This window comes from Manis pentadactyla, chromosome 9 (genome assembly GCF_030020395.1).
Source record: "Manis pentadactyla isolate mManPen7 chromosome 9, mManPen7.hap1, whole genome shotgun sequence".
Lineage (NCBI taxonomy): Eukaryota > Metazoa > Chordata > Mammalia > Pholidota > Manidae > Manis > Manis pentadactyla.
Genome location: NC_080027.1, coordinates 44357547 through 44372984, shown reverse-complemented (window position 1 = coordinate 44372984; position 15438 = coordinate 44357547). Strand labels below are relative to the sequence as shown.

At 39.5% G+C, this 15438-nt stretch overlaps 2 pseudogenes; one reads left to right on the top strand and one right to left on the bottom strand.

Moving 5' to 3' along the window:
• Window positions 1-4464: 4464 nt before the first annotated feature.
• On the bottom strand, window positions 4465-5404 carry LOC118912100 (olfactory receptor 51V1-like; annotated as a pseudogene).
• A 3096-nt stretch (window positions 5405-8500) lies between these two features.
• LOC118912103 (olfactory receptor 51V1-like) lies at window positions 8501-9444 on the top strand (annotated as a pseudogene).
• Window positions 9445-15438: the final 5994 nt, after the last annotated feature.

Genomic DNA, 15438 nt, shown 5'->3' with positions numbered 1-15438 from the left:
CCCTTGACTTTTAGTCTGTACATGTCTTTGGGTTTGAGGTAAGTTTCTTATAAGCAGCATATAAATGGGTCTTCCTTTTTTATCCATTCTATTTCTCTGTGTCTTTTGATTGGTGCATTCAGTCCATTAACATTTAGGGTGACTGTTGAAAGATATGTACTTATTGCCATTGCAGGCTTTAAATTGGTGGTTACCAAAGGTTCAAGGTTATCCTCTTTAGTACCTTACTGCTTAACTTAGCTTACTTATTGAGCTGTTATATACACTGTCTGGAGATTCTTTTCTTCTCTCCCTTCTTATTCCTCCTCCTCGATTCTTCATATTTTGGGTGTTTTGTGCTGTGCTCTTTCTAGGAGTGCTCCCATCTAGAGCAGTCTCTGTAAGATGTTCTGTACAGGTGGTTTGTGGGAAGCAAATTCCCTCAGCTTTTGTTTGTCTTTGAATTGTTTAATCCCACCATCATATTTGAATGATAGTCATGCTGGAAACTGTATCCTTGGTTCAAAGCCCTTCTGTTTTCATTGTATTAAATGTATCATGCCATTCTCTTCTGGCCTGTAGGGTTTCTGTTGAGAAGTCTGACGTTAGCCTGATGGGTTTTCCTTTATAGGTGACCTTTTTCTCTCTAGCTGCCTTTAAAACTCTTTCCTTGTACTTGATCTTTGCCATTTTAATTATTATGTGTCTTGGTGTTGTTCTCCTCGGATCCTTTCTTTTGGGGGTTCTGTGTATTTCCATGGTCTGTTCGATTATTTCCTCCCCCAGTTTGGCAAAGTTTTCAGCAATTATTTCTTCTAAGATACTTTCCATTCCTTTTCCTCTCTCTTCTTCTTCTGTTACCCCTATAATACGGATATTGTTCCTTTTTGATTGGTCACCCAGTTCTCTTAATATTGTTTCATTCCTGGAGATCCTTTTATGTCTCTCTATGTCAGCTTCTATGCGTTCCTGTTCTCTGGTTTCAATTCCATCAATGGCCTCTTGCATCCTATCCATTCTGCTTATAAACCCTTCCAGAGTTTGTTTCATTTCTGCGATCTCCTTTTTGGCATCTGTGATCTCCCTCCGGACTTCATCCCATCTCTCTTGCGTATTTCTCTGCATCTCTGTCAGCATGTTTATGATTTTTATTTTGAATTCTTTGTCTGGAAGACTGGTTAGGTCTGTCTCCTTCTCTGGTGTTGTCTCTGTGATCTTTGTCTGCCTGTAGTTTTGCCTTTTCATGCTGATAGGAATTGTTTTCAGAGGTGGGACGAGTGATGGCTGGAAGAACTTCCCTTCTTGTTGGTTTGTGGCTCTCCTCTCCTGGGAGAACAGCGACCTCTAGTGGCTTGTGCTGGGCAGCTGTGCGCAGACTGGGCTTCTGCTTCCTGCCTGGTTGCTATGGAGTTTATCTCTGCTGTTGCTGTGGGCATGGCCTGGTTCAGGCTGCTGCTCCAAAGTGGTGGAGTCGCGTTGAAGAGGGAGCGGCTGGGAGGCTATTTATCTCCATAAGGGGCCTCCCTGCTCCCTGCAGCCCAGGAGTTAGGGTGCCCAGAGATCCCCGGATTCCCTACCTCTGGATTAAGTGTCCCGCCCTATCCCTTTAGGACTTCCAAAACGCCCCCGCCAAAACAAAACAACAACCACAAAAAAAGAAAAAAAATAATTTTAAATTAAAAAAAAAAAAAAGTGGCCACTCGTTTTTCTTTATTCTCCAGCGCCAGCCTCAGGCATCTGCTTCCAGGTCTTGCTTCCCTTTTTCCCTAGTATTGGGGTCCCTATCCCTTTAAGACTTCCAAAAAGCGCTCGCCAAAACAAACAGCAAAAAAATAAAATAAAATAAAATAAAATAAAAAAATTTAAAAAATGGTCGCTCATTTTTCTGTTGTCCTCCAGCGCCAGGCCTCTGGTGCCCACTCACTGTTCTTGCTGCCCTGTTTCCCTAGTATTGGGGTCCCTATCCCTTTAAGACTTTTAAAAAGCGGTCGCCAAAACAAAACAGAAAAAAAAAAATGGTCGCTCGCTTTTCTGATGTCCTCTGGCGCCAGGCCTCCAGTGCCCGCTCACTGTTCTTGCTGCCCTGTTTCCCTAGTATCCAGGGCCCCCAGTGCACGCACTGTGTCTGCACTCTGGCCAGGATGGCTGGGGCTGGGTATTCGGCAGTCCTGGGCTCCGTCTCCCTCCCGCTCTGCCTATTCTTCTCCCGCGGGGAGCTGGGGGGAGGGGCGTTCGGCTCCCGCCAGTCCGGGGCTTGTATCTTACCCCCTTCGTGAGGCGCTGGGTTCTCTCAGGTGCGGATGTGGTCTGGATATTGTCCTGTGTCCTGTGGTCTTTATTCTAGGAATAGTTATCTTTGTTGTATTTTCATAGATATATGTGGTTTTGGGAGGAGATTTCCGCTGCTCTACTCACACCGCCATCTTGGCTCCCTCCGACAACCCTCTTAATTACAACATTGGGACTTATTTTCGCAATTCCGTTGAGACTGAATATTATAGAAGTAATGAAATTCAATTAAATTTTCTTTAAATAAACATTTTTTCAAACATATCAATGATGTAATAAACATTTATGAGTATTTTTATATGATATACTTTTATCTTTTAATAGCTGTGAATTTTTGCTATATAAATCAATAGAAACAGAATTGTAGTATATTTTGTTCTCACTATGCTGCAGCAACATTCTGTGAAACCACTGAAAACACTGTATTAGTAAATTCTGAACCATTTTCCTCTGGAGAAATACAGGATTAAGTCGCTTTAGCCTCTGTTCACATTTGCATCCACTAATTAATACATAATCTTTTTGTTTATGTATTTCTGTTTGAAGACACATTTTGATATATTAAATATGTCTAATGTATATTTTTTCAAATAAATAATTACATGCAGAATTGTGAGAAAACACTAGCCAAGAAGGTTTCGCATGTCCTGACCGTAGGGGATGTGTCTGTAAATTTCTTTGGGTTTCACCCTAACAACAGTCGATCTATTGCACTTTATTTGATCAGCATCTCATGAGCACACAAACTGAGCCACCTTGACATTTTTTCCATAGTTTCATCACACACTATAAGTGTCACTTGAGCCCTTGGAGTGGCCTCATTCAGAGATGGGTAATTTCATCTTCTCATTTCTGGGTGCACAGTAGTTTTGACTAAGACTGCACTCATTGGGCAGTGGAACTGTAACTCATGCCTAAAGGGAGCTTATCAAACACATGATTTTTCTCCATCAGGCACATGTAGTCTTGTGTTTAGGAACCCGAGGCAGTGTTTGGGCACTTGCTTGGGGGCCATTTTAAACAGTGAACTTGCCAACAAAAAGCACAAAATGAGGAAAACTAGCATTAAATGGACCACAGAAAAGATCCTTATTTCGAATCTAAGTACTGGAAAAAGAAGACAGAGTGACCCCATCCGACTACATCTGGGAATGTGTGCATTAGACAAACCGATTTTTTGCTGTTCTACATTTGTCCACCAATGACTGGGAAGCCACTGTGGGTACTGATTTTGGGGTTTCGGATAAATTGCAACCAATAGGTGAATTCACAAATACAGAATCCGTAAATAATAGGGATTGACTATATATGTGCATATATTTATATATAAATAAAAAATACATACAAAGCTATATATATCCATACACACACATAATGCATGAATAGTGGATTTCTGATTATAAGTTATCAATTTAGTTTAGCTTTATCAAAATAAAGTAAGAACGTGTAACACAGAAATTTTACTCTGATGTTTCATGAACCACTTTTATTTAAACGTTTCTTTTTCACTGTTATTCACATGGGCTCATTTCAGTCTAATGTGTCTTCCAGTCAGATTTTGGAGTAAAGAAATTGAAGTGTCACCTTGTAATATGAAGTTTTACAGAAGCTTCAATACTGAAAAACTCATTTTCTTAGAAATTTTGTGTTAAAAAACCACTTCAACTTACACATAATTTAAAGTTTCCCAAACCCATTTTAGTTTTATAGAAAATGGGGACAACAAACAAAGACAAAACAGAAATGCACTCGTAAACACAGAGAACAGATGTCTAGTTACCATGAGCGGAGACGGGTAGGTAAACAGGTGAAGGGGATAAAGAGGAGCTAACTTCAACATGATAATATGTAAAAATTTCTTGTCTCATATAAGTAAATATACACATATAACAGTTACATGCAAAAAATAAGTTACACTGAATAAGGATTCAGAAAGCATGGATGGTACTGCAAATTTATTAATTACCCAGGCAAGTGCCGATTGACACACTGTGGAACATAATTCACTGGAGTTATAAGATCAGTAATACTTTCTCTGCATACTTCTCTGGCTTTGGAAAACTAAACTAGAAAATGACTATAAATATGTCTTTAACCTTTTAAGTATTGCATGTAAATTTATTATTTCTGCTAGTATTGGTCATTCCTTTTGCAAATACTACCTTCCCTTCCTGAAAACACATTCACTTCTAGTACTCAGTTTTGTTTAGTGAACCATCTGTGGATCCTGCCACGTATCTGCTGGGTCTTGACACCATAGATGATGAGGTTCATCAGGGGTGGGAAGATGATGTAGATGTTGCCCATGAGAACATGGACCAGGAGAAAGGTGCTTCCCAAAGCGGTGCACCATGGTCAGACCAATGATTGGGATATAGAAAACCAGCACTGCACCGATATGGGAGACACAGGTCTGCAAAGACTTGAGTCGCTCCTTGTGGGAAGCAATAGACAAGACTGAGTGCAGGATCAGAATATAGGAGATGAGAATGAGCACTGAATCCAAGAACAGTGTGCAGATAACCAGAGCTAAGGTGTAAAAGCTGTTGAAGCAGATGTCGGAGCAGGCCAGCCAGAGCAGGTCCTGGTGCAGGCAGAAAGAGTGGGAGAGGATCCGGCGACGGCAGTAATGGAAGAACTTAAGGCGAATTATGGGAGCAACAATGAAGAGGAAACTCCTCCCTAAAATGGCCACTCCAATATTGATGATTCTGGTATTTGTCAGGATGTATGCATATCTCAGAGGATTGCAGATTGCCACGAAGTGATCAAAGGCCATGGCAAGAAGGACTCCAGACTCCATGCATGATAGACTGTGAACAAAGAAGGTTTGAGCAATGCAGGCATCCAGACCAATCTCCTGGACAAGCCCCCACAGGATGCCCAGCACCGTGTGCACTGTGGACAGCCCCATGCACAGGTCAGGGAGGGCCAGCATGGCCAGGAAGTAGAACATGGGCTGGTGCAGGCTCGGTTCAGTTTGGATCACATGCAGCACCAGGCAGTTTCCTGAGAGTACCATGGCATAGATACATGAGAAAGGGATTGAGAGCCAGGGATATTCCTCTACCAGGCCAGGGAATCCCATAAGGAGAAAGGTGAAGTTATTGATTTTGGACTCAGGTTGAACAGACATTAATTTATAAAGAGAGAAATCTGTCAGGGAAAAATGCATGAAACAGCTGATTACAACTCATATGTATATTCTGCTGCCCTAGTATAAAATCTCTGTAGCATATAATAAGAATGATTGGATTTGTGCAATAGCTCTTTAAACATAAGACCAGTGCTAGTATTTTTTCAGAAGGTGAATTTTCCCTGAAACAAAAGAGTAAATTAATTTGTGCCTACATGCGAAACTTCCTTGTTATTAGATCATTGGCTCCATCCGAGGAATCAGTGTCCATATTTTTGGCTTGTGAAAGTATAATAACGAAACTTAAACATACAAAGTAGGAAAAAAAAACATATTTGGACTGTTTGCATTTAAAGCCTGGTGAAAATTGCAAATCACTGTTGTGGGGTGTAAGATTAATCTCTACTTATTACAGAAGACACCAAGTCACCTACACAAGTCATTTATCAGTGCATTCTGGTAATTAATAAAGAACAACTGTCACTCACAACAGAGATGCACTTGCTGATCTCGATCTTATTTCTTTTGTCATAGTGGCATTGAGATCCTAGGAGAAGCAATATTTATGCAAGTGCAAGAAGTATAGGAGCCACTGGAGTAAATCCTGGTCCCTGGAGATGCTAAGAATGAGTGATGCAATACATAGGATCTGTACTCCTTGAGGAGGATGAAGGAAACCCACGAGCAGTGTGTGCATAACAGACTTTCCACTCCACCAAGTATGGAATATTCTTATAAGTGCAAGTTTATAAAAATAATTCCTTCATCCAGGGAGATTTGGAAATGAACATTAGTCAGAGAAATAAGAAACCTCTAATAGTTTGCTTCTTCCCTGACCGGTCTTTATATTTTAATTGAAAGGCAGCAGACATTTCCTATATAAAACAGGTTATTTTTATTAACAAAATTTCATTTTATTTTCCTTCACTTCAGCTACAAGATTTTCCTCTTTTTTGAGCCCATTGCTTAAGTATTCAAAGAGTTCATGTTCTGGAAAATATAAAACATTGTTTATAAGTCCTGTAGTTTTGTATGTGGTTGATAATCCTTAGGAGTTGCATGAAATCAGAGCCTATATTTTCCTAACAGTAATTTTATTAAGCATCACTTAAATCATTTACTATAGCCTAGAAATCTTATCACTATAGTTCTTAGAATTAGAGTATTTGTTTTATGTATTTTAATGGTTAGAATTACTTGTGGATCATATCTTTTACTTTAATAGGGGGTAAAGCATAGAGATAAAGAATGTGCTTATAAAACCAAACTTACTGGGTTGGAAAGTCTTCTTCAATGGTGTGTCCTTGAGCAAGACACTTAATGTTATATAAGTTTTTTTTAATCTAAAATGGGGATATTAACATTTCATAGGATTGCACAATTAATAATTAGATGAATTATGTAAAGCATTTAGAATAGTGAGACAGAGAAAACATTTAATAAATCTAAATTGCTATCTTTACCATTTAAGAGAGGAAGAAAAGGTTACAGTTATTTCATTTAATAAGTTATCCACAAGCCCCAGTAGCTCGCTAAGTGCATGAAAAGTGGCAAGTCCAAACGGAGATGTTACGTAAGTATAAAATACATACTAGAACAGACTTAGCATGGAAAAATGACTGCAAATGTCCCTTCAATAAGGTTTATATTGACTATACATTGATATAATATTTTAGGTATGGTTAGTTAAAATCCTAAAATTAGTTACAACTGTTTCTTTTTACTTAAAACTTTTAAAGCCACATAAGTGGTTCACATTGTATTTCTCTGGGATAACACTGGTCTGGAGCTACGGGCTTGGAAACTTTCACAATATTATACATCTATAATGGCACCAATAATGTTCCAAATACTTTTGTGAGTCTTTTAACCCTAACTGTATAGTCTCTCTACCTTCAAGGGACAAAGCTAGCAGTAATTCTCTGTGGAAAGTGAAAACTTAATCTGACTAGAGCATTCTTTAATCTACTTTGAGTCTTTAACAACATTCTAATGCTCAAAACTGTCATGCCTGTCATATACATGATAGAATGCGTTTAAGAAGCAGGGAAGAAAAACATCACTCATAGGTGAATATTGGAGAAATCAGAGGAAGGTGTATTTCAGCTCGCATGTGAGGAGTAAATGTGAACTGAAGGAGTCTCAGGGAGGATGAAATTTAGGACAGAACGGAAGAGTTCAGAGCATGGGCCCTGGAGTCAGACCATCAGAAAACAAATAATCGTTTACTCACTGTGGGAATTCAGCAAGCTACTTAGCCTTTCTTGAGCCCAATGCACTCATCTGTAAAGCATGGCTCATCATAATACCTATTGCTTAGGGGTTTATGTGAGGCTGAAATTACCTAATAATTTTTAAATGCCTAGAGCAGTGCTTGAACACCCCAGAACATCAAACGGAATATGTTTGTCAAATAAAACAAACGTGTTGCTGTTGCATAATTCCAGATTGCAATTAGATAATAGGTATTTTCATCATTCTCTTTAAAATTTGAACAAAATATGCCTAGGGAACATGGGGTCAATTTAGAACAATTAGACTTTTTCCTGATGTTATAAATCACAGTCCTCTAGCTCTCTCTCTCCCTGCAAGGACTAAAAAGATACAATCTAGTTTCTTGGGATGAGAGACACAAATGTATCTGAGTTTTTGTAATGGAATTGCGACTTGAGCAGGGATTGTTGGGTAGATGTAACTGAATCACAGAATGAATGAAAAGGTCCTCTGAAGGTGCAGGGTAACTATTTTTCACAATAGCAACAGGATGTAACTGAAAGAGAAATACATTTGAAAATCAAATCTTATAAAATCACAAATTTCTTTAGAAAAGGCAAAATCTACTTACGTCACTTTTGTCTTTTTTCTACCCTCAATGTTTTACTATGTTGAAATGGACTAAGATTATTAAGTGTGGAGATGTACTTGCATAATGGATATGAACAACAATAAATATGACTTTTTAATCTGAACTGAAGAATTCCATATTACATGATATCCCACTTTTGCTCAAATCTGTCCTGCATGAGAAAAAAGTTGTCTGAAAGTTATCTACCAAATGAACATACCGACTCACAGAGAAATCACCTCAAATTGTCAATGCCTGCTTTTTCTACTCATGACAATTCTTCACCCTTTCTGCTAACAGGATTCCCTGAACTGGAAGGGGAATATCCCTGGCTCTCCATCCCTTTCTCGTGTATCTATGCCATGGTACTCTCAGGAAACTGCCTGGTGCTGCATGTGATCCAGACTGAGCACAGCCTGCACCAGCCCATGTTCTGCCTCCTGGCCATGCTGGCCCTCCCTGACCTGTGCCTGGTGCTGTCCACAGTGCACACCGTGCTGGGTATCCTGTGGGGGCTCAGCCAGGAGATTGGTCTGGATGCCTTCATTGTCCAAACCTACTTCATCCATGGTCTATCCCTCATAGAGTCTGGCATCCTTCTTGCCGTGGCTTTTGATCATTTTACAGCAATCTGTAATCCTCTGAGGTATACACCCATATTAACCAATGCCAGGATCAATCAAAATCAGACTGGGAATTACAGTTAGAAGTTTCGTGTTCATCAGTGCTCCCATAATCTGCCTAAAGTTTTCCCATTACTGCCGTTTCCACATCCTCTCCCACTCTTTCTGCCTGCACCAGGACCTGCTGAGACTAGCATGTTCTGACATCCACTTCAACAGTTTCTATGCCTTGGCCCTGGTTATTTGTACCCTTTAGTTTGATTCCTTGTTAATTCTTGCATCCTATATTCTGATCCTGCACTCAGTCTTGCCTATTGCATTCCATGAGGAGTGACTCAAGTCCTTGCTGACCTGTGTCTCCCACGTCAGTGCAGTGCTGGTTTTCTACATCCCAATCATTGGTCTGAGCATGGTGCACCACTTTGGGAAGCACCTCTCTCCTGTGGTCCATGTCCTCATGGGCAACATCTGCATCATCTTTCCACCCTTGCTAAACTCCATCATCTACGGTGTCAAGACCCCAACAGATCTGTGGCAGGATCCAGAAGTGGTTCTCCATGAAAGGGATATGAAACACTTTAGATTGAAGAGCTGTAAGTCACATAGATGAAGAAAACTTTGGTCAGGGAGAAGGAATAAAACATTTATTTAAGGAACTCAAAAATTAAGACTTTATAAGATAGACTATTAGTTGAAAGATTTATAAGTATAAAGAGTGGTAAATAAAACCCATGTTTTTCAATTCAAGTATAGTGTTGGAAATTCTGTTAGTAGAATCATTCATTTCTTTACCATTTCTGTCTAGGAAAAGATAATATTTAAAATTGTCCAGAAAAAGTTAACTTGCAAGAAATGTCTACAAAAAAGTTACTCAAACACAGTTTGTAAGCAGCAGCAGAGGCATTCTTTTATCACCAGTTGGTAGTTTTCTTGATTGACATAGAAGTTACAATTGGTCTCTAATCTCAAACCTCAAACAGTGTTTCAGGTGGGTTAGTAGTTCAATTAGCAGCCATTCCAAAGTGTCATCATTCTTCTCATTAATCCATCAGCAGATGACTGTTTCTTGGTTCTCAGAGGAATTCTTACCCTTCTTTCACAAATCTGTAGATGATTACCAAACTTTCAATCTTAATTCCAGGTTTACAGAACTTCATATTTTTTACTGCTAAGAATAAATGCCCAACTCATTTGCTTTATCTTCTGGATCAATATTAACAAAGCACGACTGTTTTTGGTAGGAGCATTTATCAATGGAAAGATATGTATTACTTAATAATTAGTCTGCAGTCAGATGACCAGTCATTTGGGAAAGGAATAATGTTTACTCTGTACTGCAAACCTTGAGGAATTGTCATTCATGAGGATCTTAAGGAGAGGATGTTGTTATATTTTTTAGCTCTAGCAATAAAACATCTTCATCATCCTCATCCTCATCACCAAATTAGGAAAAAAAGTGTTAATGTATATGCTACTAGAAAGAGCTAATTTTGATTACTTTGTGGAACTCTGCCCATGAATTTCTGACCCCAAACTTGGTAAACCTTTTGTCTCTTTAAAGGATTCCTCAAAATATTTAAATTTGCAGTCATCTACCTTCTACAGTGGAGATTCTTAGTCATTAATCTAAGAGTTAATCTTTATACCATGTATTCTGAAGAGGTACTGTTGTTTTGACATAAATGTAAAATGTATACACTGGATATATACATGAGACAAGCTGACTGGTAGCAAATATATAAGTATATAAGTTAAAAGCTTTTAAATTTCAATCTTAATCAGAAAGTGTATAAAATAGAGATAGAAGACTTGGTGATGAACTTTGCTTAGAGAAAATGTGGGTTTGTCATTAGGTTCCTTTGGAATCCTTGCTTATATTTTGGAAGCTCAAGATTTGAACAAATCATAAATGGTGTAGTGGACTGGTAATAAAAATAACTCCCAATCCTGAAAGGTAATATGGCACCCAATTCACAGCATTATATTGGCCCTTTTTCCAAGTTCCAACTAAAATGCAGTGAAATGTATATCATAAAGGTAAGATTTCACAACTTGAAAATAAGGAAAATAGTCAAATGATTGAAAATTTAGAAGTTATTACCATAATATAAGTGAAGCTACATTGTAAGTCAAGCTGGCTTAAAACAAAGAAATGATAATCTATGCTTCTTTTCTTTGCAAACTGAAAAATCACTAATATGAATCTAATTAAGGAGTGCATTTTTCTCAAACAATTTATAATCAAAGAGATGGAGTTTAAAACAGCAATGCTTGCTTGTATATAAAAATAAATTTCTCATGGATTGTCATAAATCTCTTGAAAGTATGTAAGAAGTCAAGAATCCTCACTATTGCATGTTGATTTGATGCTATTTATTACTCAATAAAATTAATTAATAAATTAGTTAAGATGTTTATATGTGATAAAAGGAGGTAATGCTCTTAGTTACTCCAAACTTACTATAAAAATAAAACTCAAGAGGGGCGGGGCGGAAGATGGCGGCGTGAGTAGAGCAGCGGAAATCTCCTCCCAAAACAACATATATCTATGAAAATATAACAAAGACAACCCTTCCTAGAATAAAGACCAGAGGACACAGGACAATATCCAGACCACATCCACACCTGAGAGAACCCAGCGCCTCGCGAAGGGGGTAAGATACAAGCCCCGGCCCCGCGGGAGCCGGGCGCCCCTCCCCCCAGCTCACGGCGGGAGAAGAGCAGGCGGAGCGGGAGGGAGACGGAGCCCAGGGCTGCCGAACACCCAGCCCCAGCCATCCGGGCCAGAGTGCAGGGCCCTCGATACTGGGAAAACAGGGCAGCAAGAACAGTGAGCAGGCACTGGAGGCTGGGCGACAGAGGACATAAGAAAAGCGCGCGACCATTTTTTTTTTTTTTTTTGCTTTTTTGCTGCTTTGTTTTGGCGAGCGCTTTTTGGAAGTCTTAAAGGGACAGGGACCCCAATATTAGGGAAACAGGGCAGAAAGACCGGTGAGCAGAGGCCTGAGGCTGGCACCGGAGAATAAAGAAAAACGAACGACCACCTTTTCTTTTTTTAATTAAAAATTTTTTTTTTTTTAATTAAAAAAATTTTTTTTCTTGTTTTTTTTTGTGGTCGTTGTTTTGTTTTGGCGGGTGCTTTTTGGAAGTCTTAAAGGGGCAGGGCGGGCCACTTAATCCAGAGGTAGGGAATCCGGGATCTCTGGGCACCCTAACCCCTGGGCTGCAGGGAGCAGGGAGGCCCCTTACAGAGATAAATAGCCTCCAAGCAGCTCCTGCTCCAACGCGACTCCACCATTTTGGAGTAGCTGCCCGAGCCAGGACACGCCCACAGCAACAGCGGAGATTAACTCCATAGCAGCCGGGCAGGAAGCAGAAACACTGTCTGCGCGCAGCTGCGCAGCACAAGCCACTAGAGGCCGCTGTTCTCCCAGGAGAGGAGGGCCACAAACCAACAAGAAAGGAAGTCCTTCCAGCCGTCACTCGTCCCAGTTCTGCAGACTATTTCTATCACCATGAAAAGGCAAAGCTACAGGCAGACAAAGATCACAGAGACAACACCAGAGAAGGAGACAGACCTAACCAGTCTTCCTGACAAAGAATTCAAAATAAGAATCATAAACATGCTGACAGAGATGCAGAGAAATACGCAAGAAAAATGGGATGAAGTCCGGAAAGAGATCACAGATGCCAGAAAGGAGATCGCAGAAATGAAACAAACTCTGGAAGGGTTTATAAGCAGAATGGATAGAATGCAAGAGGCCATTGATGGAATTGAAATCAGAGAACAGGAACGCATGGAAGCTGACATAGAGAGAGACAAAAGGATCTCCAGGAATGAAAAAATATTAAGAGAACTGTGTGACCAATCTAAAAGGAGCAATATCCGTATTATAGGGGTCCCAGAAGAAGAAGAGAGAGGCAAAGAGATGGAAAGTATCTTAGAAGAAATAATTGCTGAAAACTTCCCCACACTGGGGGAGGAAGTAATCAAACAGACCACGGAAATACACAGAACCCCCAACAGAAAGGATCCAAGAAGGGCAACACCAAGACACATAATAATTAAAATGGCAAAGATCAAGGACAAGGAAAGAGTGTTAAAGGCAGCTAGAGAGAAAAAGGTCACCTTTAAAGGGAAACCCATCAGGCTAACGTCAGATTTCTCAACAGAAACCCTACAGGCCAGAAGAGAATGGCATGATATATTTAATACAATGAAACAGAAGGGCCTTGAACCAAGGATACTGTATCCAGCACGACTATCATTCAAATATGACGGTGGGATTAAACAATTCCCAGACAAACAAAAGCTGAGGGAATTTGCTTTCCACAAACCACCTCTACAGAACATCTTACAGGGACTGCTCTAGATGGGAGCACTCCTAGAAAGAGCACAGCACAAAACACCCAACATATGAAGAATCGAGGAGGAGGAACAAGAAGGGAGAGAAGAAAAGAATCTCCAGACAGTGTATATAACAGCTCAATAAGCGAGCTAAGTTAGGCAGTAAGATACTAAAGAGGCTAACCTTGAACCTTTGGTAACCACGAATTTAAAGCCTGCAATGGCAATAAGTACATATCTTTCAATAGTCACCCTAAATGTTAATGGGTTGAATGCACCAATCAAAAGACACAGAGTAACAGAATGGATAAAAAAGCAAGACCCATCTATATGCTGCTTACAAGAAACTCACCTCAAACCCAAAGACATGTACAGACTAAAAGTCAAGGGATGGAAAAACATATTTCAAGCAAACAACAGTGAGAAGAAAGCAGGGGTTGCAGTACTAATATCAGACATAATAGACTTCAAAACAAAGAAAGTAACTAGAGATAAAGAAGGACACTACATAATGATAAAGGGCTCAGTCAAACAAGAGGATATAACCATTCTAAATATATATGCACCCAACACAGGAGCACCAGCATATGTGAAACAAATACTAAAAGAACTAAAGGGGGATATAGACTGCAATGCATTCATTCTAGGAGACTTCAACACACCACTCACCCCAAAGGATAGATCCACTGGGCAGAAAATAAGTAAGGACACGGAAGCACTGAACAACACAGTAGAGCAGATGGACCTAATAGACATCTATAGAACTCTACATCCAAAAGCAGCGGGATATACATTCTTCTCAAGTGCACATGGAACATTCTCCAGAATAGACCACATACTAGGCCACAAAAAGAGCCTCAGAAAATTCCAAAAGATTGAAATCCTACCAACCAACTTTTCAGACCACAAAGGCATAAAACTAGAAATAAACTGTACAAAGAAAGCAAAGAGGCTCACAAACACATGGAGGCTTAACAACACGCTCCTAAATAATCAATGGATCAATGACCAAATCAAAATGGAGATCCAGCAATATATGGAAACAAATGACAACAACAACACTAAGCCCCAACTTCTGTGGGACACAGCAAAAGCAGTCTTAAGAGGAAAGTATATAGCAATCCAAGCATATTTAAAAAAGGAATAGCAATCCAAAATGAATGGTCTAATGTCACAATTATTGAAATTGGAAAAAGAAGAACAGATGAGGCCTAAGGTCAGCAGAAGGAGGGACGTAATAAAGATCAGAGAAGAAATAAATAAAATTGAGAAGAATAAAACAATAGCAAAAATCAATGAAACCAAGAGCTGGTTCTTCGAGAAAATAAACAAAATAGATAAGCCTCTAGCCAGACTTATTAAGAAGAAAAGAGAGTCAACACAAATCAACAGTATCAGAAAAGAGAAAGGAAAAATCACGACGGACCCCACGGAAATGCAAAGAATTATTGGAGAATACTATGAAAACCTATATGCTAACAAGCTGGGAAACCTAGGAGAAATGGACAACTTCCTAGAAAAATATAACCTTCCAAGATTGACCCAGGAAGAAACAGAAAATCTAAACAGACCAATTACCAGCAACGAAATTGAAGAGGTAATCAAAAAACTACCAAAGAACAAAACCCCCGGGCCAGATGGATTTACCTCGGAATTTTATCAGACATACAGGGAAGACATAATACCCATTCTCCTTAAAGTTTTCCAAAAAATAGAGGAGGAGGGGATACTCCCAAACTCATTCTATGAAGCTAACATCACCCTAATACCAAAACCAGGCAAAGACCCCACCAAAAAAGAAAACTACAGACCAATATCCCTGATGAACGTAGATGCAAAAATACTCAAGAAAATATTAGCAAACCGAATTCAAAAATACATCAAAAGGATCATACACCATGACCAAGTGGGATTCATCCCAGGGATGCAAGGATGGTACAACATTCGAAAGTCCATCAACATCATCCACCACATCAACAAAAAGAAAGACAAAAACCACATGATCATCTCCATAGATGCTGAAAAAGCATTTGACAAAGTTCAACATCCATTCTTGTTAAAAACTCTCAGCAAAATGGGAATAGAGGGCAAGTACCTCAACATAATAAAGGCCATCTATGATAAACCCACAGCCAACATTATACTGAACAGCGAGAAGCTGAAAGCATTTCCTCTGAGATCGGGAACTAGACAGGGATGCCCACTCTCTCCACTGTTA